Source organism: Amblyomma americanum, chromosome 8 (assembly GCF_052857255.1).
Source record: "Amblyomma americanum isolate KBUSLIRL-KWMA chromosome 8, ASM5285725v1, whole genome shotgun sequence".
NCBI classification, from domain to species: Eukaryota; Metazoa; Arthropoda; class Arachnida; order Ixodida; family Ixodidae; genus Amblyomma; species Amblyomma americanum.
This window is the reverse complement of record NC_135504.1, coordinates 94,260,354-94,287,440: the sequence shown is the minus strand read 5'-3', so window position 1 is coordinate 94,287,440 and position 27,087 is coordinate 94,260,354. Positions and strand designations below refer to the sequence as shown.

The following is a 27,087-nucleotide window of genomic DNA, read 5'->3' as shown; positions in this document are numbered from 1 at the left end:
AACGCTCCGTCCCACGGCACTGCCCGGTCATCGCCGTCTTCTACGTAGAACAAATCCGGAGTTTCCGAATCGACCAAAATAGTATTTTGCGTGTCCGATAAAAAAATAAAGAAGATGAAATCAGTCATCATGTAAGTGCCACAGTTCAGTCCCCCATGCACGCAAATGAAGTAAAACTGGTCTTTGTCAAAAATAAAAGCCTTTTGCCACTGAATCCAATGTGGTAAACAGTCTCTAATTTTTTAGTCGAATTCGCTAACCCCAAAATACCTCAACATTACCCCCATAGGCAAGCTTCAGCTGCGATCTTCCCAGGCGCCCTTGTTAAAAATTTGATAGATACGAAGTGCATGCGAAATTTTCCGTTGCAAAATATTAGGTTTGCGCCGTTTTTCGAAGGTGAAGTCGTTCTCTGCAGCTATAAATTTAAGAAGGATAAGGTTCTTTGAGATTCGGTATAATCATTGCGGTTATTTTTAGTTTGGCTAATTTTAATCAAGAAAATGAAGCAACTACTACTTTCTTTGCTTTCGCAGTTTTAATGGAGGGAAAAGTTGATATTTCCATCCGAAGTGTAGTATCCTGCACAATTCTAACGCGTATTTTTAAACATAAATGGGAATTTAAATTTGCATGCGAATTATAACTGAATTAAGAAACAAGGTAGTTACCCAATTTTTGGGCCCAAAATGCAGCTGTACGTTATAAGCGGGGGTGCGTTACAATTTAGCAAATACAATAGATTTGCAACTGAATGCCACGAAGAAGCCTTTAATGCGACTTGATATACTGCCTTGCTTAATATCAGCTACGTACATGTCACTCACTCGTTCAATAATAAACCTGGCACGTTATTTTGCACGAGGCAATGTAAAGCTTTTGTTTTCTGCGTAAGCTTTGTGATGTCATGGGAACAGTGTAAATTGCGAATAGCTGCGAGTTTCTTCGGTTCAAGGAAACCTTCCTGCACTTCAAGTCTTTCCGCAATCTTCATCTTTGCCGATAACCCCAGCGCCAAACGCTCAAGAGTGCGTTCAGGATATCTAGCCTACGTAAGTCCCACGTCTTCAAGGGAGCTCTCCCCTTGTGAGGTTTTGGCTGCATTCCATTAGAGACGAGCACAGACGGGACGTTAAGGTAGATTTGTTAGTCCTGCTCCTTCTGCTTGGTCTGCTTTCAAAATCGTTCACATCAGGCTAGTTTAAAGCCTGTGGAAAAGTGGACGGTTCGAAATGAGATTTAAATGTCGCCGATCCCACACGCCTTCAAAAAATGATATGGTACAGGGAGGTGCAATAACCCCCAAAAATCTCGTTTCAACATAGCCACAAACGTTCCATCAATTTTAGGAGAGGGTGATGATACAGGGATGCATACGCGAAAGACAGTTCCTTCCATATACAAAATTTCAAGGAGGCTACGCATACAGGTGCGCCAGAAATGAACATGGCCACTTTGGCAGCTCACTGTGGTGCCGCATATTTTCAGCAAGGCAATCCTGAAGTTTTCGTCACTGGTAGAGCGAGGAAGGACGATGAATTCCGCAGGCAAAAGTGCTTCAGGCAATGAGACTTCCGCTCACTATACTCACAAAGGACGCAACGATTCGCTACTCGCTCCATAAAACTTTCAGGTTTAGCCAATTTGAAAGATAAGTGTGGGTCCCAGAAAGCTTTTAAATCCTGTATTGATAACAGAAAGATTTGCACCCGTACGAAATCACAGCACAAACACACCATAGTCGAGCACAGAAACTTGGATCTTGAGCAAGAAAACAGCCCGATGCATATCGGTATACTGCAAATGTTCAGTGGCCTCGTCTCGATCTGTCTCGATGACTTGTCTTCCAGGTGAGGTGACAGGGAGCGGCATGCGGGGCGAGGGAGGAGTAGTCGGGCTTCAATATGACCCAGTTGAAGTGTTCCAAAAGCTTGCGTGCCAATGATCTGTTGGAGAGAGCGAGGGGATAGTACGGACAAAGCTGGTGGCAAAAATTAGACATGTGGCTAGGATTCCCAAATTGCAAACAAACCAAATGCGCTAGAACAATGGTTCTGGATTGTACCTATCAATGGGGCCCGGAGCCAGTGAGAAGTCTTGAGACCGTAGGCCCTGGCCGCAGGTGGCCATCGGCGGCTCGCAGCAGCGCAGAAATTGCTCATTGTGCGACCTTCGTCTGCCGCCGGCGACTCCACAGCTTCCCTGTGCGCGTCGCGCATGCGCAGTAGCTTCAGGTGCGCTGCGCATGCGCAGTGTGGCAACAGATGCGCGTCATTGCTCTGCCCCTTTATAAACAGAGGATGCGAAGCGCTTGTTCTTCAGGTGAATGGTATATGAAGAACCAGAATGTCCGCGTTTTTACTGCGACCGACATCAACGGCGACTGCGGGAAGCCACGTCGACGGATCCCGAAATTGTGGTGTGGTACAAGGCGAGTCGACAAGGAGCCCGAGAAGCCAGAAATGCCAAGCGCGCGGCCGAGACATCGGAACAACGAGAGGAACGGCTCGCCAAAACGACGCTGCCAAGACGCTGCCAAGAAGCGGAGAAACGACAGCGACAAGCCACGTATTCTTCGGGTCAGCTATCGCGTGCACAATAGGTTTAACCGGGGCTAAACCATCCGCAGTTTTTTGCTTGTGAATTCATTTACTACGGACGGGGTTGAGCCAGACTACCGATGTCAGCTCTGGGTACATTGAGACCCGAGAGCCAGAGAGGCCACGACTATCGTTCTCATCATACCTCGAATACTGTCCCAATGTCCTTGTGGCTCGATCGACGTTAGGATTTTGCAGCTTTTGTCTTGGTAAAAGCCAAGCGATATTGGTCGAAACTAAGCTTAATAAAAATGCCGGCAGTGCACCTTGTGGGCTCAGTAATGAGTTTTGATAAGGGGTTGGAAAGCAAAGCTCGAATACTACTACTACCACCACTGCTACTACATTACTACTACTGCTAATAATAATAATAACAACAGGAATGCCTTCAATCAAAACACTCAAAAGGTACAGTACACAGAAAGCGGGTTAACCCAATCCAATGAGAATTTCCGCGCTGCAGCTGGCAGTCGTGGCAGGGGCCATGAACAGACACACGAAGTACCAAAACTGAAACAACTGAAAGTTCTGCACAATATGAATAATCATATATAAATTCACTTCTAACGCTTTTACAGTGTAGGTGTTGACATCATAGAGAATGCATCATCATGTAAAGAGTTGAAAATCGTGGTAATGCAGAAAGTTCCCACAAGACAATAACATGTCTAAACTCTGGGAACTCGAAACCTTGAGTTATGCCTAATTGGAATATCCGGACCAAAATTCAGATTATTATAAAACAGCATGCACAACTAAATAAAAACAGGGTGCCAAATATAGATACGTGAAGTGAGGCAGAACAATTTCTATCGGCAGGGGTTTTAATTATACAACAAAAACCGAAGAATTTGGATTAAAACAAAATTTACCCGCGTACACCTCGCAAGGAAACAATAGAAAATAGATTGATGCCATACCGAACTACACAACAAGAACATAAACAGCCACCCTCTGGAATGAAAAATGGAGCAGAAACCAAGACCAACGCAGCGTACAACAGATACCTCAAAGATTAGCGCAGAAGGAACCTAAATAGCTACTCTAGTTGATATCACCATTAAATATTGCTGCCAAATATTTCAGAAAGACTGGGAGAAATGAAGCAACAATAATTATGGAGAAGGATTGGGGAAAGTACGAATATTTTGGTGCGAACTGTGGAAGCATACGAGTGTGGAAGCAGACTTATTTTGTAATGGTAATTGAGCATTTTAGATGATATTCAATCAAGATAGAAGCATCAGGTTATAGAAGTCTATAACCGCTGTAAAACACCAGTCTGCGGAACAAACACAGTGTCGCTAGCATATTCAAATATTTACGATTGCAGTGACTGTTTATTATGTTTTCACCTTATGAATAAACAAGAGCGGGGATAACTCTGAGCTTTTCGGTGAACCAGAATTTAATATTATTCGGCACTAGAATTCTCCAAATCTTGCTGCATGAATTGGTAACGCGTATTTGCTAAGCAGTAACAAAGAGTCAAAGGCGCCACTTATGACTAATTAACAGGAATAGTATGACCCACAGAATTAAAGGCCTTGCTTGCACGCCAGAAAAGAGCACATACTACTTTGTGGTTCTCGAATGCAGAACGGACAATGTCCTAAAAATTATCAAGAACCGTAACGGTATTTCTTTCCGGTGTGACGGAGAAATAGTTTTCGGACAGATGATTCCTCTAGTCGAAGCGCTTAGTCTTGCTTTACACTAGATCCTTTTAGAAAATCTGTTGAATATCAGGCTGAATTGAGATTGGCAGGTTGTGTTCTATGACGTTAAATAAACCTTGTTTGCCGAATGCCTCCGCAAAATGTAATTTAACTTTAATGGTATGAAAGTGCTTGCATTTAAACTGTTATTCATAACAAGCAGCTGTGGCTGCAGAATGAAAACATTTCCTCAGCACTCCTCAACATATAGCCTGTGAATACCTAGTGATTACGTCATTTTAGAGCACGCTAAAATTCTCCGAAGGTTATATCTTGAATTATGCGCCGAAAAGGCACGCGAAATCAGGCGGCTAATAAAAAAGAACAAGCGTAAAAGTGAGACTGCGCAAAGATATTAGGACAAAGGGCACAGATAAGCACCGTTAAACAATCTGGATAATGCGTGCGCAAGTTAAACGAAGGAAGTCAATACTATCATTCAAATTTGCATTAAGTAAAAGCTCTTGCAGAATTTTTATTATTGCAATTACCTGATTACGAAACGCTCTGATTAATCTTCAACACAGTGATGTTGGACGTCATATACAACGTGCCGATAGTCCATCTTCTTCTTTTGTTAATGCGAAAGCATGATAACGTCCAGGCCGCAATATGCGTCGTCAGTAGTGAAATTGGCTCACTTACTGGTGAAAAGTGACGTCACCTTACTGTAGAATGTCTTTGGCAGATGAAAAGTGATATCACCACACCGTATGTGACGTCACTCCCAGTAAATGCATCAAGAGCTGCTAATGCAACTGCATTGCTCATGCATAATGCATTTTGGGGTTCCTTCGATTTATTGCTTTAAGGATGACTTTAGAAAACAAGGGAAAGTTAGGTTAGGATTTTTTTATGAAAACAAATTTTTCAAAGTTGTTTCTTTTACAAGAACTTTCTTTGCATGAGTTTTATATATATTTTAAAAGGGGCTGCTTTGGACAGAATGGTAGAACCGCTCACCTGCATTTATATACAAGTCATGATGATGTCTGGATGCTGCAAGGAAAGTTACAATCCCGAATGTGAATGCCACAAAATTAGAAAATGGAACACACAGTTCACAGAGGAGGCGTTTAAACTGCGGAACCAATGCAATGCTCAAGAAAGAAGGCGATTTCACTTGACATCAGATCGCTTGTACCACTGTTTGGACGTTGGTCTCATCACGGTAATGCGGTCGAGTTTCATGACAGTCGCCGCGGCTTCAACGCAGGGGCACGCCAGCCTAGTAAAGATGACGGTGTAAAAGAAAATATTAATATAAACCATTTAGACCTGCAGTGGGCGAAGACTTGGCACGGAGACCGACGGCACTTAGGCTGTTCAAGATGGGGCTCGCTCGCAGACGGTTGCTGACGAACCTTTCAATGCCTCTCTGTCCGACTCTCTATGCTCCCCTTTTCCTGTCAATGGGATCACTCTTATACGCGCGGTGGTACCCCAGCGTGCTTCTAACCGGAGACAGGGACTCCAGTTGCGAAATTTCACTATTATTCCGGTCCTTTTGCTTTGCATCAAAAATGACCTAAACGGGAGCCCAGCTGACAGAATTGTCAATGTTCTCTGCATCCTAATTGCTCAGAAGGCTCTCTTACACTGCTTCAGATTGACAGGCTTCAGTGTCAGGAACGCCGTAAAAAACTATTGCAAATCCTGTCCAGCTTTTTTCCAATACGTCGATTTGCCTTCTAGCTCAGATATATTGTACCACTGGATGGTTCCAGCCTGCCCAGATGGGAAATAATGAAGTTGATGGGAAAGAATTGCAGACAGATTATAGCTGGCTTTTACAGTGGATGCTCTAATATAGCAAAGCCGTTGTGGCCTAGAGGTTAACGCATCTGCTCGAATTAGTGAGGTCTGGTATAATAGGTCGGTGCTAGGCTCATATGTTGGTGCTGCGTTTTCTATTTTTCCTTTTTGAGCCCCAACTTAGTGTTTTTAACCTAGATGCTGAGCTCATAGCTGAAATATGAATTTTTGCCAGTCGGCTATTCCGACGCTGCTCGCGGGGCATTCCCGCCGAGCGATAATATTATAGTGAAAACAGTGCATGTGTAACAAGGCAAAACTGTGGCTTCTGTTTATCTGTGGCTGCGAAGAATGAAACGTTTTTCTTTCCGAGGTAGCACCTACTATTCATGTCTTTACTACACTTACCTATAAAGAAGACTTCTCCCCACCCACGTGACGTCAAACTCTATCCACTGTACCAGATCGCCCAAAGAAACGCCATCTACCACCTTTCCACCCACTCTACCCTCCAGAAACGACGCGCACCACCAACCCACGTACGCTCACCCTACACGAGGGTGCCACCCAATGTAAGCCCACGCCACAGTGGAACGTAAAAGCGCCGGTGAAATTCAACTCAAAGACGTAGCGGGATAGCCAGCCTCCTTCCAAAAACACCACTAAACAGCCACTTCTGCACGCCACTCCCCTAGCTACTAAACTGTCCCTCCGCCCACCTCCGCCAGCCTTCACCCTCCAGAAAAATTACGGCAAGTGTGTAAAGCCTTGGCTTCCAGTAAAACCACTCTTTAGAGTAAAGCATGCAAGTAGTGAGGACAGAGCCCTCGCAGAATTATCGCATCTAATCTCTGATTGTCCCGTAATTTTTTTATTCAGTCAATATCACCCCCGCCTATCTGCATCGTCTTCAATCATCAGATATCATCCTGATGGTCACTCCGTGCATTGTCAGAGATTTCCATTTCTAGCTCCGCGGGCTAAAGACGCGCCCACAGACCAGAGCGCTAGTACCTGTCCATTCCGCAACAGGCGCGGCTCTGGCTGAAAACAGCTTAGTTCAACCCGTCAGAACTGCCGCTTTGGAGGAACGTCGCTGTTACTGCTCACGCAGTTATATTCTTATTTCTTCGAAATAATGAAGGCTGGGATAGTTTCACTTGCTTAATTGGTAGACCGCAGCTCTGTTGATGATCTTCTGCACAGTTTTTGCGCCCCGAAAAACCCTTTCGCTCTGCGGAGTTACTGTTCACAAAAAAAAAAGACTAAAGGCAAAACTAATTAACCGATACGAAAAGGTTTCCATTATTTAACAGCACTGAAAAATGGGGTTAATTGATGCAACAGAATCCTTAAAAGCCTCGCCCAGAAAAAAAAAATGTGGTCAGTCATAAAAATTTCCCGTGGGCGGGAGGGAAGTGACGTCACCAGAATGGATATCCCCACTGGCGAAATGAAATTACCACACACAAGCGAATAAATCGCACTGGCCTAATAGGAGACATATCACCTGACCAGACGTGACGTCACTTCTGGTAAAGGAACCAAAAGCTTCGAGTATTATCGCATTGCCAGCACATAAGGTAATTAGATGTCTCTGTGATTTTTTAAGGTGAAAGCCTTTCATGCCTCATGAGTGCGTAAACGGAAACTGTAGACTCTGGATCTCCACAAAAGTGCACCTTCAAACTGTCCATCATAAGCTGTATGGTAATTTAAATAATAAGAAAACAAACCTGGAATTTAGGTGGGAATTGATCCTGGGCCGCCCGCGTGCCAGTTGGGGACGCTGGCATTCCGCCACGACACTTGTTTCTTATCTTTATTGCATGTATTTTTTTATTTACACGATACTGCTGAGCTTATACGGTCTAATCAGGATGGGCAAAATTGATCAAGAAGAAATTATATGCATAGCGTCAAGAACAAAAGTGAAATTCAGAACTACATTGAATGGTTACAAACAGCGGATTGGCGGGACATCAAGACAGAATTAAACAACGTTAGCAAGGGGAATTTCCAAAATTTTCATTTTCAATAACTAATGCTGGTAATAAGTTCTACTCTGTGGTAGTTCGTGGTAAATATGAGTATTTATATTGGTTTGTTCGAGCAAAGTTGGGGTCTAAGGTGTGACTATGCTTATGGCGGGTTTTTTGAGTCATTGACTTCGTGACGCAAGTGTTTTGGAAGATCCCAAATTTCCTGTGACGTAGTGATTTTTTTCTTCTTATTTGAAGTGGCTGTATTTGATTTGTTATCATTAGAGCAGATGGAGTGTGAGTATTTCAGTATTTGGTATATATGAAGCGCACGGCACGTCTCTGTGCTTTTTGTAGATCAGAAATATTTCTCTTGGAATGATATTTTTTTCCTGGTATGCGAATCCTTGAGTCGGAGTGCATGGGTTCGACCCCAACCGCGGCGGTCCCGTTTTGATGCTGTGCTGTGCGGTAGTGCGATGTCAGTGCACGTTAAAAATCCCCAGGTAGTCGAAATTATTCCGAAGCCCTCCACTAGGCACCTCTTTTTCTGTTTCTTCTTTCACTCTCACCATCATTCCATTCCTTACGGCGTGGTTCGGGTGGCCATCGAGATATGTGAGACAACTACTGCGCAGTATTCTTTCTTCAGAAACTAATTTTTCTTTCATTTTTTACGCGAATTCAAGACTATATCTGCGTATTCGAGTTCGGGCCTAGTGAGTGATGTTTGAGCAAATTTCTTAACGCTGCTGGGTAGTCCTTTCAGTTTATGTCTCAAGAGGCTTAGGTTTCTTCTTGCAGATGATATACTTGAAGGGGTAAGTCCAACTAAGCTTGGTATTAATTATAACACCTAATTATCTAAAACTTGTAAACTCATAAATAGGACTGTTATGACAAGAGTTGTTATATTTCAGGGGATTTTTAATTGTTATGCGCTCAAATACCATTTTTTCCAAATTAATCACTATTTCGCATTTGTCACAACAGTTCAGAATATCTTAAAGGGCAGTATTTAGCAAGGCCTGATCACAAGGTGAGTGAATCGGTTTATAAAGCATGCCGTCGTCAGCGAACAGGCTAATATTCACACTGGAATCAATGGCAGATGCTGTATCATTAACATAAACTAGAACAGCAAGGGGCCAAGTACGCTTCCTTGAGAAACGCCTGAGGAGACAGGAAGATGCGAGAAACAGGTTCCTCAGGGTCGACAAACTGAGTACGTTTTTTTAAATAGGCGGCAATCCAGTTAATTATGGCTAGAGGAACGCCGATTATCTTAAGCTTCAGAAGCAATTTATTGTGCAGAACCTTGTCAAATGTTTTACTGAAATCAATGAAAACTGAGTCTATTTGGCCCGAGTTATCTAAAGTGCAGCTAAAATAATGAATAGCCGTCACCATTTGTGTGATAATAGAAAATGCTTTTATGAAACCATGTTGGCTAGGGGTGAAAGCTTCGTTTGTGTTTATTATCAGAAGAATGTGATTAGTGACAATATGCTCAAGCATCTTACAACAAACGGATGTGAGAGAAATGGGGGATAGTTTCTCACACACAACCGGTCTCTTTTCTTACAAAGAGGAACACCTTTGGCAATAAGCCAGTCAGGAGCCGCAAGAAAGATGATAATTACATACACGAAACATTCTTACTAAAATGGTGCTAGAGACTCTGCATAGCGGCACAAGAATGCGTTCGGGACATTTTCAGGGCCAACAGAACATTTCGGACCTAATTTTTGCAACATTTCAACGACACCATCCTAAGATACAAAGATTTCATTATCAGTCGTCAAATCACATTGGAACCTAGGACCATTACCTTTAAAAAACACGGAATAAAAGTAATTTTAAAGTGTTCAGCAATAGTTCTATGACATGTGATAACGTTTCCGTTAACACAACCTAATCAATAGGCTAACGAGAGTCTCGAAGATGATTCCAAAATTTTTGTGCTTCCTTTTTTATAAACTGTAGAAGGCTTCCTTTGAAATAATGCTGTCTCGCTGATTTTATACTAGATGACCGCTCAGCTTTTATTTTGTTAAAAATACCGGAATTAGCGCATTAACCGAAAAGGAAAATCTGGGTACGTCCATTACGTCTCGACACTGTTACTCTGCAATGACACTACGACGTTTGAAGTTGAATAAAGGCGCGCCTAGTTTATGCGCAGTTTTAAAAACGTATCGCTGCACCCACTGAAAAACGCCCTCGAAATGTACGGCGATGGTCCAGAGGATAGCCAGGGTTGTGCCAATATCAAGAAAGGTGACCGCGCATTATTACAAAATTACCGTCCAATATCGCTTACATCTTCATGTTGTAAACTAATCGAACATATTGACACAGTGCATTCCGCATTTTCGCTTAGCGCTGACCTGAAGCACGCGCCATCTCGAAGAAGAGAAAGCGGAGGTGTCAGCGATCTTGAGCTGTGGTGCAGACGTTCGTCGGATCCTGCGTTCCTGTGTTCAGTGATCACCGCATTCACACGTGACATTTTGGTGGAGCTTGCTGGGTAGTTCACCCCATGCTCAGGACCCCTCCAAGAAGCCGGGACTCCAGCCCGCTTGACACCTTGATAGTTGGAGTTACGCGCACCCATCAAAGTAGCCGGCGGCTGCAAGGACTGCAACCAGAGTTCGGGCCTCTGCAGTCTCGTCCGACCGCCAGGAAACTGACCTCAGCGCGACCATCAGTGCCCACAAACACCCCCGTCATCATGCCGGATGCCATCCCTTTGCCGTCTGTCGTGCTGCAGCAGCCACGCGATCCACCCACCTTTCAAGGTTTCCCAGGTGAGGACCCGGAGGACTGGCTCGAGAAGTTCGAGCGCATAGCCCAATACAACAGGTGGGCTGACGACTCGAAGCTGCAGCACGTGTTTTTTTCACTGGAGGGTGCAGCTCGTATTTGGTTTGAGAACCGAGAAGCCACAATAACAACATGGGGCTCCTTCAAGACTCAGTTTTTGCATGCTTTTACCACCGTCCTCAGGAAAGAACGTTCCGAGCTGCTCCTCCAGACACGCGTCCAACTACCAAACGAGACCGTCCTCGTTTACTCCGAGGACATGGCGAAGCTCTTCCGCCGGGCTGATCCCAACATGTCCGAAGAGAAGAAGCTGCGTTTTTTTATGAGGGGCATCAAGGAGCAGATCTTCGCTGGGTTAGCTCGAAGCCCGCCCAAAACGGTCGCCGAATTTGTTTCCGAAGCCAGTACGATGGAAAAGATGCTCGACATGAGATCCACACAGTACGAGCGTCCGCTGTCGCTGATGTCTACCAGCGGTGTCGATGCTTCTAGCCACGACATCCTTCGGGAAACGATCCGGACCGTCGTACGCGAAGAGCTTCAAAAGCTCTTTCCAGCCCCGGAGTCGCCGCAAGTTTCTTCCATTTCGGACATTATTCGTGAAGAGGTCCAACAGGCGCTCACGCCGCCAGCCCCTCTTCACCCGAACACAACACCCCAGATGATGACATACGCCGCAGCCGTTCGCCGTCCACCGCCGCCTCCAAGTCGCCCGGATACACCTGGTCACATTCACCGCCAGCCAAACCCACCTCACCCTTCTCAGGTTCTCCCTCGGAAGAACGACGTCTGGCGTACCGCCGATTATCGCCCTCTGTGCTATCACTGCGGCGGGCCCAGTCACGTCTACCGCAACTGTCGTTACCGAGGTATGGGTCTGCAGGGATTTCGTGTCGATGCGCGCCGATCGCAGCGTGGTCAATGGCCTCCAGAAATAAGCGATTACCTGGCCGCGACACCCGAAGCACCACACTGCTATGCCCGGTCGCCGTCTCCACGTCGTTTCTCATCTCCGCGACGTTTTTCCGCCGACATTTCGCGTGGAAGGTCTCCTAGTCCCCGTTGGGCAAACTAGAAGCGGCAACCTTTGGGGGCAAGGTTGCTCACCTGCGACATGTCCAAGGTCCTCCACTGCTGCACAAACATGATCCACCGCTTATACGACGCACCGACGATCACCAGACTGATAACACGCCTCGCCGCATCAATTCGCCGCAACGGAACCGCCTGGTGCCGCACCGCAGCCGTGAGCGGACTCCGCGACGTTCCCGTACACCTGCGACTACAACTGCTGATCTGAACATTTCAATCGACGGTACCGACGTCACCGCCCTTGTGGACACCGGCGCCGACTACTCGGTAATCAGTGGACCTTTTGCCGCGACTCTGAAAAAGGTGACCACACCTTGGACGGACCCACAGCTTCGTACTGCCGGTGGTCATTTGATCACCCCAGCTGGCACGTGCACATCACGATTAACCACCGAAGAGGACACGTACCTGGCCACCTTCGTCCTACTCGACCAGTGTTCCCGGGACGTAATCCTCGGAATGGATTTTTTGACAGAAAATGGCGCGGTCATTGACCTTAAATTGAAGTCAGTGACGTTCTCCACCGAGAATGCAACCCACAGTGCTTTCGAACGTCCCGCGGCTCTTTCCATCCTTGATGACGTCACCATTCCACCCCGTTCGAGCGTCGTGGTCTCTGTCGGCGCGAAGACGCTGCGAAAGTTTGAAGGTGTCGTCGAAAGCAAACCATTTATGCTTTTCGACCGCTGCCTTGCGGTCGCCAGAGGGGTCGTTTACCTCGAAAACGGAGAAACCGAAGTCCTGCTTACGAATTTTGGCAGTGAGCACGAACATCTTAGCCTTGGGACTACTGTGGCCCACGTTCATGGTATCGCCGACATTGGACGAGCGCCCAGTCTTGCCATGGTGTCGTCAACAGAAGTTCACACCGGTGTTCCCGACTTCCAGTACGACATTAACCCCGCACTTTCGCCGCAGCAGAGAGGCCAAGTAGAAAATCTCCTCCAGCGCTACGGCGATACCTTCTCGACTTCCTCCCGCGTCGGCAGAACACACTTGGCTAAGCATCGGATAATTACAGTTGACGCCATGCACCCTCTCAGACAGTCACCTTACCGCGTGTCTTCCACGGAACGCGCCGCAATCAGCCGTCAAGTTAAGGAGATGCTTCGAGACGACGTCATTCAGCCCTCTCGTAGTCCCTGGGCGGCACCTGTCGTCCTCGTGAAGAAACAAGATGGTACACTGCGGTTTTGTGTGGACTACCGTCGCCTAAACAAAGTAACTAAAAAAGATGTTTATCCCCTTCCTCGAATCGACGATGCTCTCGATATCCTCTGCTATGCAAATTATTTCTCATCCATGGACCTCAAATCAGGATATTGACAAATCGAGGTAGATGAACGGGACCGAGAAAAAACCGCATTTATTACTCCGGACGGGCTCTATGAGTTTAAGGCAATGCCATTTGGTTTGTGCTCTGCACCCGCGACGTTCCAACGGCTGATGGACACAGTTCTGGCAGACCTGAAGTGGCAGACATGCCTCGTCTACCTTGATGACGTTGTTGTGTTCGCCCCAACGTTCGAGGAGCACCATCGGCGCCTTGAAGTTGTGCTGCAAGCCATAAAGTCTTCTGGGCTAACGTTAAAAAATGAGAAATGCCATTTTGCTTACACTGAGCTAAAGTTCTTGGGTCACGTCGTCAGTTGCGAGGGAGTTCGGCCGGACCCGGACAAAACCAAAGAGCCATTGCCAATTTCCCTCCACCGCAATACCAAAAGGAAGTCCGCCGCTTTCTAGGATTATGTGCCTACTACCGTCGCTTTGTGAAAGATTTCGCTCAAATCGCCGAGCCACTGACGCGTTTGACAAGGACAGGCACGCCGTTCACGTGGGATGCCCCTCAAGCACAATCATTTGAAACTCTTCAACGCCACCTGCAAGGACCTCCAGTTCTGGCTCACTTCGACAAAAACGCAGATACGGAGCTTCATACTGACGCAAGCAATGTAGGCCTGGGTGCCGTTCTGGTTCAAATTCACAGCAGTCGAGAGCGAGTCATCGCCTACGCCAGCCGCTCTTTGTCTCGCGCTGAAGCTACTCAGCAACTGAGAAAGAGTGTCTAGCGATCGTGTGGGCGACGTCGAAATTTCGACCCTACCTATATGGAAAACGTTTTACTGTAGTTACGGACCATCATGCCTTGTGTTGGCTTGCGACCCTCAAAGATCCACCAGCCCGCCTTGTCAGATGTAGTCTGCGCCTCCAAGAATACGACATGACAGTGGCGTACAAGTCCGGCCGGAAACAATCGGATGCCGATTGCCTCTCGCGTGCCCCCGTCGAATCCCCAACGGAGGACGGAAGCTACGACGACGACATCACCTTAAATGCGATCAGTGCAACGAGCCTTGCTGACAAACAATACGCCGACCCAGAACTTGGGACCTCATTGAGTTTCTTAACGGGACCCGCCCGACTGTCCCGAAGGCTTTCAAGCGCTCGGTAGCGTCTTTCTGCGTTCGCCATGGTGTCCTCGTAAAGAAAAATTTCGCCGCAAACAATCAGCAATACCTTATTGTTATACCGACGAGCCTAAGGGACGAAATCCTTCAAGCTTCACGCGATGAACCGACTTCTGGACATTTGGGTGTAGCCCGCATGCTTGCAAGAATCAAAGAGAAGTATTACTGGCCCCGCCTTCAGTCGGACGTTGCACACTACGTCAGAACGTGCCGAGGCTGTCACCGTCGCAAAGTGCCCTCAACAAAACCTGCTGGATTCTTGAAGCCTTTAGCACCACCATCGTGGCCTTTCCAGCAGATCGGGATGGACATGCTGGGCCCATTCCCTCTTTCTCATTCGGGAAACAAGTGGGTCATCGTGGCAACTGACTATCTGACCAGATTCGCGGAAACATCAGCTCTGCCAAGTGCCACAGCCCTTGACGCAGCAAAATTTTTCATCCGTCATATCGTTTTGCGTCACGGCACCCCGGAGACCATAATCACCGACAGGGGTACAGCTTTCATGGCTGAACTCCTACAGCAGATTTTACTCCACAGTCATAGAGACCACCGAAGGACGACATCCTACCACCCTCAGACAAACGGTTTAACGGAACGCTTAAACAAAACGCTAAGAGACATGCTCTCCTTGTATTTCGACGTTCAGCACAAAACTTGGGACGAAGTGCTCCCATACGTCACCTTTGCATACAATACGGCCGTTCAGGAAACGTTAAACATGCCACCGTTCCGTCTCGTTTACGGCCGCGACGTGACCACGATGCTAGACGCCATGTTACCGCATGTGGACGACATCGACCAGAATGCGGATCTTCACACCTTCCTGCACCTCGTTGAAGAGGCTCGTCAGCTGGCCAGGGTGAGGATTCTCGACCAACAATGCCAAGATGCCCAACACTATAACCTCCGACGCCGTGATGCTCGGTACTCATCAGGAGACCGTGTGTGGCCCAACACTATAACCTCCGACGCCGTGATGCTCGGTACTCATCAGGAGACCGTGTGTGGGTCTGGTTTCCCATTCGCCGACGCGGACTTAGTGAAAAGCTCCTCTGCCGGTATTTTGGACCTTACAAAGTCATCAGGCCACTTGGAGACCTGAACTATGAGGTCGTTCCTGACGGCTTTCAGAAGTCTCGGCACTCCCAGCACCCTGAGGTGGTACACGTTGTCCGCCTCAAGCCTTACTACGAGCGGTAGCGCTAGCGCTGGACTTACGGCCGCACAACACGTGAACTTCTCTTGGTGAACTTTTTTTTTTCAACACTCCGGCTACGCATCGGGACGATGCTCTTTTTTTTTCGGGGGCCAGTGACACAGTGCATTCCGCATTTTCGCTCAGCGCTGACCTGAAGCACGCGCTGTCTCGAAGAAGAGAAAGCGGAGGTGTCAGCGATCTTGAGCTGTGGTGCAGACGTTCGTCGGATCCTGCGTTCCTGTGTTCAGTGATCACCGCATTCACGCGTGACAATATTATTGCCAACCAGATGAATGAACATTTAGATGCGCACGCAGTCCTCTCTCATTTCCAGCACGGGTTGAGAAAAGGATACTCAACATTTACACAAAGGGTGACAGTAATATATACACTCGCTTCATGTCTTGATAAGAACAGTCATATTGATGCAATATATCTTGACCTCAGCCATGCATTCGATAGAGTTCCCTATGACAAACTAATTTTAAAACTCAGGCGCATTGGCCTCCCGGAAATTTTAATCATATGGATATCAAACTAATTAACCAATCGCTACCAATTTGTAGCAGTTAATGAGCGACAATAAGGTTGTCTTCCGGTCGGCTCTGGAGTGCCTGAAGGAAGTGTGCTGGGGCCATTATTGTTTTTTTTTATATGTATTAATGACATTACTACTAAACTTGACCCGAATGTCCAAATCAGGTTGTTTGCGGATGATTGTGTGCTTTTGAAGAAATACCTTCAATTAACGACCAAATCATTCTAAACTGTTCTCTTGCTAAGATTTTCGAATGGTGTGAAACGTGGGACATGAAACTTAACACTGATAAGACCGTCTTTCTTCGCTTCTCTTGCAAAAAAGCTCCGCTTTCTTTTAACTACAGGCTAGGTTCGCCACCTTTGCCTGAAGATACTAAATATAAGTATTTGGGTGGCACACTTACAAATACTTTATCATGGAATTTACATATAGATAAGATCTGCTCTTGCGCATTCCGTTAACTATACTTTTTAAGACATAAGCTTAGAAATTCTCCCCCTAGCGTGAAATTACTTGATTACAGTTCGCTAAATAGACCAAAACTTGAATATGCATGCGTTGTCCGGGACCCTTTTACTAAACACAATTTCAACCGCCTAGAAACGTTACAGAGAAAAGCTGTAAGGTTTATTTACTCTAAATTTTCCCCGTATGACACCCTCTGAAATAATGCAGGTTAACAGAATTCAATGTCTTGAAGAACAAAGAAAAAATGTACGTTTGGAATTTCTTTTCTTGCTTTGGAATCGAGGTCTAGCTATTAACCCTTCTTTATATCTGACGCTTTCAACGAGGCATACGTGCCATCATCATTTTAATTCTCTGACGCCATATTGTGCGCGAACCGATTTATTTAAGTTTTAATTTTTTCTTTCACACTGTAACATACTTGAATGATTCTTTATTGCCTTTCGCCACACTTTGATGTTTATTAGCTTTGTTATTTTTGTTTTGTTGCCATTTAGCCCACCCTGCTTGGACCTGTGCAAGGTTTGCAGTATTTAATAAAGAAAAAAGAAGAAGAAGACAGGGCAGGTGGCGGACGGGACACAGCTTTCGCATTTCCGCGCATAAATTGACTTTATTTATATAATTTATGTATTTATTTACTTATTGGATGGGCCGTACATGGTACTGCCCGTGGGGCAGGACAAAAGGAGGTAATTAGTCTCCTGACGAGGCCCTGGCTCCACTGGGCGCAAAAGCAGCGGTTACAAAATACATGTAGACAGTACAATACAATTGGACATAACAATCATCACCGTACAAAAATGCGCATGAACCATGTGGCAAATTAGAAGAAAAGAAACATGTTATTGTTGACACTTTGTACACAAACATATAAATCAGAACACAATAACTTTGCAATTATGAATCCTTAATCGTACGTGTTTGGCCTACTATTTGAAGTGAACAGAAGTTGTATTCTGCGTTCGAAAGTTCTCAGACATCTACATGTTTTTGCGATCACTAGAATGTCTGGATAAATATTACATAATTTCATGATGTGATTATCAATTGTCTGTTTAGCATAATTTGTTCTTTGTTTTTCTGTGACAATGAAAGTCCTACGCATATTGTTACCAGTATCTCTATTTAGATAGGGACTAACAAATCGGCTGTAATTGCTTGATACTTCAGAAATAGTGTACGCCGACAATTTTTGTATGTATATTTCGAGCAAAGGTCGGATATATTGTGTTCTCATTACGGTTACAGGGTGTACATTTTCATTATATAATTTTCTAATCGCCCTTCGCTGCAGTGCAGATAGTCTATCATTATCAGTCTAAATTCCGGTTCCCCATAATAAGGCGCAGTAATTAAAGTGTGAGTGTACAAGCGAGAAATACGGCTGCTTTTTGAGCCTGGGAGGAACAATATTTCGAAGGCGGCGTAACATTCCAATACATCTTGCTACTTTCATTCTTATATTTTCTACATGATAGGAACACATTAGGTTCGATTGAAAAGCAACACCTAAAAATGAATGACGATCTACGCGCTCAAGAAATGTATCATTAATGTTCAGGTTTGCATCAAAAACATCGGGCTTAATTTAGGAAGAAAATATCACATATTTTGTTTTCGTTGTATTTATTTGAAGCTTGTTTGTTGATACCTATAAACGGAGCTCATGAAACCATGCGTTTGACGTGGCCTCAAGTTCCTCAAGGCTCTTCCGGAAAAAAATACACTTGTGTTATCAGCATACAGCAACACTTCTCCCGCTGACAAAATGTTAACGATGTCATTTATATATAGAACGAATAACAACGGGCCGAGTTTAGAGCCCTGAGGAACACCTTATCTAACCTTTTCCCGATGGAATGCCGTGTATGGATGTGAACTGGGACCTCGCATGTAGAGATAACTGTGCATAAGACTCTGTGTGATGCTAAAGCCATGTGCTTCGAGCTTGTTTAATTAGTTAGGTGCTGTATAGAATCGAATGCCTTCCGAAAATCTAAGTAAATTCCATTTGTAAATAACTAAGCTTCAATATTACGAATGATTTTGTCTTTAATGCGCAGCAGGACCGTTTCAGTTGACTTTCAGTAAACGCACTTCAATATTTTTTGCTGTGATTTGGCAGTAGTTGCATGCTTTTCATTGATATCATCTGCAGGAAGCGTCATAAGTATATAACAGTAGAACAAACTTGTTGTTGAACAAGCATGTTGAACAGTTGGTAGCATATTCCCGTTCATGTGATTGTCGTCGTGTTTTCTTGTGCTCATTGCACAAGATGTATATATTTCCACTGGACAAGCAATATAGGTTCATTTGAAAGTCAGCGCCCGTCTTTGTGTTCTTCCTACGTCCCCTTCTTCTTCGGGCTGTATCTACTCAATGTTTCCAAGAGACGGTTGTTACAAGAATGTCAAAAAGAAAATATCGCCAACATGGTGGCTCTTGGCTCGGTGGGAACTAACCTGAACAAAACACCATTGTTGATTGCGGCTTCACCTTGCCATTCGCTTGAGTCAAAGTGATGCCAAAGTGTGGGTGGTCTTGAGAATAAGCGTCAGCTGACTTAGGTGAGGGTTATCGGCAGTACAAAGCGGCGGCGTACAGAAGCAGTGGATGCAGCGATGGAACGTCTGCCCTTTCGCTGCAGCACGTCAGATTCAGCTGGCGGAGAGAGAGGTGAGTGATAACTTAGAATGGTCAGCAGTTGCACCTGAAAAATGCGGATTGGTGAGCGCGGCTTACTTGTCAGTGTCAGCGCTATTTTTGTGCGAGTGAGAAATACTGTTATTGCCCGGGAAGCTGGCGAAAAATTCTAATGTCGCTGTATTTGTGGGCTGATACCGAGAAATCGAGGTGTGGGCGTCGTGTATGGAAAGGAAGAAAGCGCATCAACAGCTGAACGGGGGAAACCGAAAAGTGAAACGTCGAGGAAGAGCAAGAGCGCGCACTATCTGGGAGCGGCCAATGATAAGGCCGTCATGCTTTCCGGAAGCAGCCAGTGAGCGAGAGAGAACCGAAAAACGGAGGAATGATACGAGAGGGGAGCAATCAATTAAAAGCAGAAGGCGCACCCCGGCTTGAAGCGTGTGTCGGGCTGGGAGAGAAAGAGAGGGAAGCGTAGCCCGGACGTAATCTTGTGTGTGACGAAAGCAATGCGTGGAGACTGCACCTCTGCCGCGGCTTTGGCGCGCGTTACGATTTCTGTACGCGTGTGAAGCGAGCTGAGAATTCTTCGGCAGTGGGATAGAAGTGATTTCATCGCGGAGTTGGGTTAGGGGCAGACGCACTCGTGGTGCCAACAACGTGACGGCTGCTGTACCTTCAAGAAGTTGCAGTGAAACCAGCTGGTTGAATACGGAGGACAAAATGCTTAACTGGGTACTTACGACTGGTGAGGCGGAGTCTATTTTTGAATTGCAAAGCGAAACTGAAAAGGCATCCGCTAAACAGCTGAGTGTCTCGAACTAGCAGCACAAAACACAGACGGTACACAGAACAAGAACACACAACGAGCACTGCCTTTCAAACGTCACTGTCCAGGAAATGGTTCATGCTTTCGTATTCCCATGAGATCTACCATCGATCGGCGCGTAATTATTGTACAATACATGAGCTACAATGCCAATACCTGTTAATTTATTTTCAGGCATGTGAAGCTCTGCCAGAGCTGCAGATCTTTGGAGCTAACTACAATATACCAGGCGACAGTCAGGAGACCAATGTCTATTACAGAAATGAGAACGTAAATAAATCTCACGTTTATTACGTTAAGAACTACACCATTGACAATCATGCGTAAGTATTCCTGATTCTAAAATCAGAAAGCAGCGCATTTTGGCGCGTACGAACGAGATGAATCTGCAGAAATATTAATGATTGAAGAAGCAAGATTTCGTTTATATTTTGCAATTCTCCAGAACACACTGATCGTTCGTCTCTGGCATATTCGTGGATTTAACCATGGCGCTCTTGTCAAGGAACCAGCAATGACAGAGCGGAAAGGGAAGTGACAGGCATGTTCATCGCTACTTTCAGAATATCAGAGCAATTTTAAACACATATTCACTCCCAGCGCCGGTAGACCTTCTAAAACAGAGGCTGCAGAAATGTTCGCTCTGCGCAAATAAGATAATTATCATCGCGATTATCAGCAAGCTTAGGCTAAAGTATAAAAAAAGGACTCTTTTTTGCGCATTTTAACTGCTAATGCTTTCAAAAAGCTTCACTCATCCTATATATATAAGAACGCCTTCTTGTGATTTGCTATTTCTTCGAATTGATTCTTAAGTACTGCATGAAATTAAGAAAAAAACGAACGAGAATATTTTATGCAACCTGCACTAATAGCCAATGTGAATTTTAAATGAACAGATTACACGAAAAAATTCAGTCGCATCTTAATGTCGGAGTGCTTCTCGAAGTAGTTACGTCGATTCGGATGAAACCCGCAAAGAAAATACACCACCCGACTTTTAGCCACATCATCAAAATCATCACCCTATCTATGTCCACTGCGCGGTAAAGAAATTTCTCAAATCCCTTGAAAAGTTCCTTTTTTTGTGCAAGGTGTGGCCACCTCATTCCCACAAAACTCCTGATCTCATCCGCCTATCTGACTCTCTGCCGCCCGCTTCGATCTTCCCCCCTCTTTAGTAATTCTCCCGCTAACTTTATACGCCACAGGTTACCTTGCCTTCGCTTTACATGTCCTTCCGCTGCCCCATTCTCCATCTTTATTGTTAATGCTCCCACACCACTGCGCTCTCTTCCTGTCTCCAAACGCCATATTTGTCATTTTACTTGCAATGGCTTACGGCGTTCCATTCTATCTATACCCCTTCCGATACCAATAAATTTCTGCTCCTAAGGTAAGTACCGGTCAAATATAGCCGTTATGTTCCTCCTGAAAGAAGATGGCAAACTGGCATTAGTGATAAGGGCCTACCTGCAAATGGCGCTCTGCCCAACTATTATTATCCTAGTTATTTTGCTAGTATGGTTAAGAACCTGCATTAACTACATGCCCCAAGTGGGTGCAATCTCTTACCACATGCAACACTTACCACCTGTATCGCCCTCACGATGGGCCAAAAACTGAAGGAGGTCAAAACATTGTATCGCAGTTTACTTGTGCATCGCTGTCTCGAAAAGTTATGCACTTTCTTTTTTTTATGTCATAGGAAGTCTACGCTGTTTGTCGGGACGTTTTTTGTGACTGAAACTTATACAGGAAATGACGTGGCCCCTAACGGTGTCAGCATTCGCAAACAAGGTAGTATAATTTTTAATACATTTAAACTATTTATTTTCCAACGATATGTAACTATCATGCATTGTGTCGCACATCACTGCGGCAGCAGATTATAAGCATAACTATAACGGAACTCACGCAGCAATTGCTGATTTATTAAAGAAACCAGGCAGATTGAAAGAGGCAAATCAGAGCTTGACTGGTGGCGTTTACCTTCTTTAGGTTCTTTATACGTGATCTTGATTACCTTAAATTCCCTCCTAAGGGCGACATATATATAATAACTTCCTACAACTCACAACACTTTTCTAAACAACTAGAATAATAATACTTTCTCGTATGCATCACAATGCAAGGCAAATTTTGTGTTCCCTTCGTTTTTGGTTGGTCATGTAGTTGCAAACCAGAATATGCTCACTGAACGAAATATTTTGTTCAGGTGACTCCGGTAGTTAAATTTTATTAACATTTTGTTCCATCAGCCTGACTACGCTCACTGCAGGTCGAAAGTCTCTCCGATGTCTCTCCAAATAATTGCACTAGTCTTGTTGTCTTGCGACTATTTCGTTTTGACTAGAAATGGAAAGTCCAGGCGCTTTATTTGTATTCTGAGATGAAGTGACGAAGAGGACTTGTGAGTAAAACATTAATTAAAATTTCAATCACTGCTTTCAACCACCAAAATCCATTTAAATGGCGACAACTGTCTTCTTTTTCAGGTGGTGATTCAGACAGAGAATACCGGTATGTAATGCACTACTCTGATATGAAAACCTGCGTCATTCTCGATGTATATGAACCTGGGCAAGGTATGTAGCCCACCAAGTAAGCAACACACCTATCGCGTAGTGTTTGTTTCTCGGTGCAATAACTCGACGACAGCAGCAGCAAGTGCAGTGAGCGGGGCTCGAAGATCGGAGTGGTAATCGGTGATGGGCACAATTAGAACACAAAATGACGAGACTAGACAACGGCGCACTTAAACAATCTGTGTGAGCCAGTAGCTGGGCAGCGGCCATGGCGGATACTTTTGCTGTCCACGCTCGCTCCAGAGCGGCCCTCCTTGCGTGAACCACGTTTAGGACGGCAGCCGAGGAACTTAAAGGTTCGCCTTCTGCGCAATGCCGCTGCAGCCGCTCTCACCGCTGCAAAGCCGTCATCGCCGCCGTTCCTCGGTCTTTCTTTGCCATCAATCGGCTTCTCGCTCGGTGGCCAGCAAAACCAGATCTTGTCTACGCCGATGTCGAGTTTCGCGGGCGCGGAAACCATCCTCCGCAACACTGAGAGCTCTGCAGCAAGGCAGCTAGCTGCTACACCACCCACGCGCAAAGGTTTTTTGCTTTATTATTCTGTTTCCCAGCCTACGAGCAGACGGAATTTTGGGTGGACATCCTTTCAACGAGAACTTTCGCATCCGAGCTGCAGGCGCTCGAGGGGACAAAGAAAGACAAAGCTGATCAGACCAGTTCACATGGCTGGATCTATGAATCCCATTTCCACCGTTCCCAAAGCATTTTCTGTGTCAGCCGACCTCCTTTTTTGGTGTCCCCTGGTCTCGTTTCAATTCCCCTCAGGTAGTGTTTGTGCAAAGATTACTTCAGCCTTTAGATGTAAACATTTATAATATCCTTCCTGCGCTTCGCAATGGGCCCGCTATCCACATTGTTTTCGACGACATAATGCCAAAAAATGCAAAACTTTTGCCACCGAGTATTCTAAATGGTCTACTAGAAGATCATCTGAGTACCCTACCTACAGATAAATCAATAGCCCCTGACACATCGCAATGCAATGAAAAAGCAGGTGTGGGAATATTTTGCTTTCATTTAGACTGGTCCTTTTCACTGCGCCTTCCAGATTTCACCTCTATTTTTCAAGCAGAGTTTCTAGCAGTTGTACTTGCTCTACGCAAGCTAGACCCGGCTATTACAGCAGTTACAGTAACTACAGATTCTTCATATTTGTGTTCGTCCCTCGCTGCACATGTTGACGGTCCCATTTTAACAACTTTCTTTTCCCTACTTCCTCCGCATTTGAGCCTTGTTCATTTAGTATGGGTTTCCGGTCACAGGAGTGTGACAGTAAATGGGATTGCTGACAATCTCGCAAAGGCTTCCCTCAGCGGCCCCGTGTTGTCAATCATCCCAGCTGCAGCCTATATTACAACATCTAGATTTCGGCGACATGCGTTTTTAAGCACGCAAGAGACAACGCTTTTAACATCGGCGGATTATGAGCACCATATATATTGTTGGAACAGGAAAATTTGTTGCTCTCGGCAGCTTAAAGTATCACTGACGAGGCTGCGCCGCCGCATCCCCCCTCTAAATTTCTATTTACACAAGTCGGGTTTGGCGCTCTCTCCCCTTTGTGCATTTTCCCGTGAGCCTGAATCTATAGAACATTTTTGGCTGTATTGTCGCCGATTCAACTCTCTGAGAAAAAGGTTGCTGGAGGAGCCCTTGCAGTATCTTGGCCTTAGTTTGAGCAGCCCGCTCTTGCTATCATTTGGCGCCACAACATTTGGGTTCAGCCACAGATCTGTTTGTACCGCTGTTCTAAATTTCCTTATACAATCTCACCGACTGCCTTGCTAAGTGTTCCAAACTTTTCTTTTCTATGAATTATTACGTTTTGGCTTAATCATTATAATTTATTCATTAAAACTTCCTGTTGGGCGAGTTGGTTGTTCATCTCGATCTTGTGTGTGTGTGTGTCGCCTTTTTCGTGTGTCGTTTTATTTGCGCAAAAGAACATTTCTAGATCGAGACATTATAAGTTAATCTCCCTCTTTATTATTTTTCTTATAATTTTTAAATCAAAACTCTCATCCCTTTTCTGTTCATGAGGAAGAATTCACCGGTGTTGCGCTCCCACGTGCTTCTCCTTTTTATTAACTGCGTTCAGGTGAACAGCCACCCGATTCTTGGCCGATCCCCCAGTGTGGGTATGTGCCATGTTTTGATAGGCTAACAACAACAACAACAACATGGCTGATAACCTTCGCACCTATGACTGCGAGAGCAACACTGCGCAGATGCGAAATCCAACGTCTGCGCGGCGTTGCTCTCGCTTCTTCCTCTCACTTTGAGCGCGACATCGTTGCTTCAGTTTCTTCCCTTCTTTCTTCAGTTCTGTCTCGAAACGCCGTTTCGCCGTTCTTTCTTAACTCTATAACCTTTATCTTCTGGCTGCTTGGTTGGGTGACCTTGGCCGGACCTCATCCACGCGACTGCTCACGGTGGGCTCCCGAAGACAGCTCATAACGTAAAACATGACCGAACATTGGTGATTAGCCGCATAGAATGCCGAGAAACCACAGATTCTCATAAAACGGCGGTGTGTAATATTCCAGAACCATCTGTTTGTACCTCCCGTGTCAATCGAAGTAAGCTGCACTGTGCCAGTGATAAAGTAAGGTCTAATCCAAAGAAATAAAACGGCGCCTTGCGACATTATCTCCTCCCAAGATATCAGTGGACCGGGGATCAGATTAAAACGAAAGGTAGAAAGCTATCCAAAGGTGGTTAGATAGTGTGCGACCTACGAGGCCGTGATTGGCTCTTTACAGCTGGCGCTATCTAAAGGCCACTTTACATTTACTGAGTTCTACATAGCCTGCATGCTTGGAATTAATCAAAGAGCGAGACTCAAGGGTCACTTCTTCGAGAAGGCTTTGGGATGCGTAAGTAAAAGATTATGCCTTGTGAAAGTATTCCACACAAGAATACCGTCTTGGCAATGCAGGTCATTCTGATATGAATTCGGATTGGAAGCGAATATGTCTTTCTTGCAAAGTACTTGAAAATGCTTCGGCAACGTTTTTCTGCGCCTCGAGCTTGCGCGAAGTAGTGTCAGGAATAGGAGTCAGAAAGCGTCTTAATTTCCGCCGTCTAGGAGGAGTGGGTCTAAAATGCTCAAGAAAGGCAATCCGTAATGATATTTCTTCACTTTAGACCTGCAGACCTCCGTCAAATAGAATACGCGTAGCAGTAAACTTTAATGAGCGAGGCGACAGAAGAAATAGTTCAGTTAGCGAGCCAAAATAAGCTTTCACAATCATTTACCACTTGAATGGGCTGCCTGTGAAGAAGGGGTGGAAATTTCTTTATGTAAAAGTTCATTATTATGGCTACACCCATAGCTCTTTCTCAGCTCTTTTTCAGTGCTCCTCAGCTACATAACAAGCAGCAAATGCCGAGATGTTACCTATAAGAGCAGTGGCGGATTCTATGGGCATTAAATATTTTTAGTTTTTTGGGTGATGAGGTTTGCGCAAGCGCCAAGGGAATGAATCTGCGCAGTCGTATGTAGGTAAATTCGTAGAGCCAGTTCCTACGCGATTATAGCCTGAGACTGCCGGCACATACGAATAAAAGAGAGGGCGAGAAAACGCAAACTTGCTTTTGGCATATTTTTGGCGATATTGATAGCTTAAGAAATCCGCCAGTTATCATGACTAACACGAAAAAACAATAAATCACATAGTATTAAGCTCACAGAAGGAGTTGTAAGTTTTCTGCTACAGTTTTGAATGTGAGTCCTTATCTCAGGGCCTATTTATGATGAGTATTCTTCCTCAAGATTTAGCGCCTGAGAATGCACTCCGCTTTGTCTGTGCTTGTTTATTTTCTTTATGCATTAACTTTTCTTAAGCCTTTTTAAATGTAGGATAAAAATACAAGTATCGCACATGGTGCGCACATCGATGCATATCGCACATGGTGCGATGCATGGTGCATGGTGCGTTCAGTAGTATGAACATTTATTATTAGGAACGAATAAAATGTAGCTTCCTCCTCTGAAATAAAGCCTGCATTGTATGTTTACAGATTCAGGAAATCGATGTCGCCTCCTTGTGATTCCTGAAGTTATGAAAGACCAGCGAGTCACGCCTTGTGAACAAAAGTTTCATCAATTCTGTGGCAAATTATTTTCGAAGCGATTTCTTCATTCAAGAACGCAAGAAAACAATGCAGTCTCTTGGCACAAATAAATTATGCAATAATCCTTTGAAGTGCAATTGGTTATGAATGGTCACGCGCATGCTATCATCATGACAAATTCTTGAATGTTCTAAAGATGGCTAGTTGTATGAAACATTAACGCTCCACGGAAACTTCTACTTGACCACACGTGGCTCATTTTTGGCGCCACACCGGAGTGATTCCCACTGCGC

At 45.2% G+C, this 27,087-nt stretch overlaps 1 protein-coding gene and 1 long non-coding RNA gene across 2 annotated transcripts in view; both read left to right on the top strand.

The window, feature by feature from the left end:
• The window catches only part of LOC144100553 (uncharacterized), a 153,306-nt gene that overhangs the window by 3,085 nt on the left and 123,134 nt on the right, over positions 1-27,087 (top strand). The window lies entirely within an intron of this gene.
• Positions 21,847-26,921, top strand: LOC144100554 (uncharacterized). Its single transcript, XR_013307726.1, has 3 exons — positions 21,847-21,929; positions 22,628-22,717; positions 26,741-26,921. It is a non-coding gene; the product is annotated as an uncharacterized LOC144100554 (long non-coding RNA).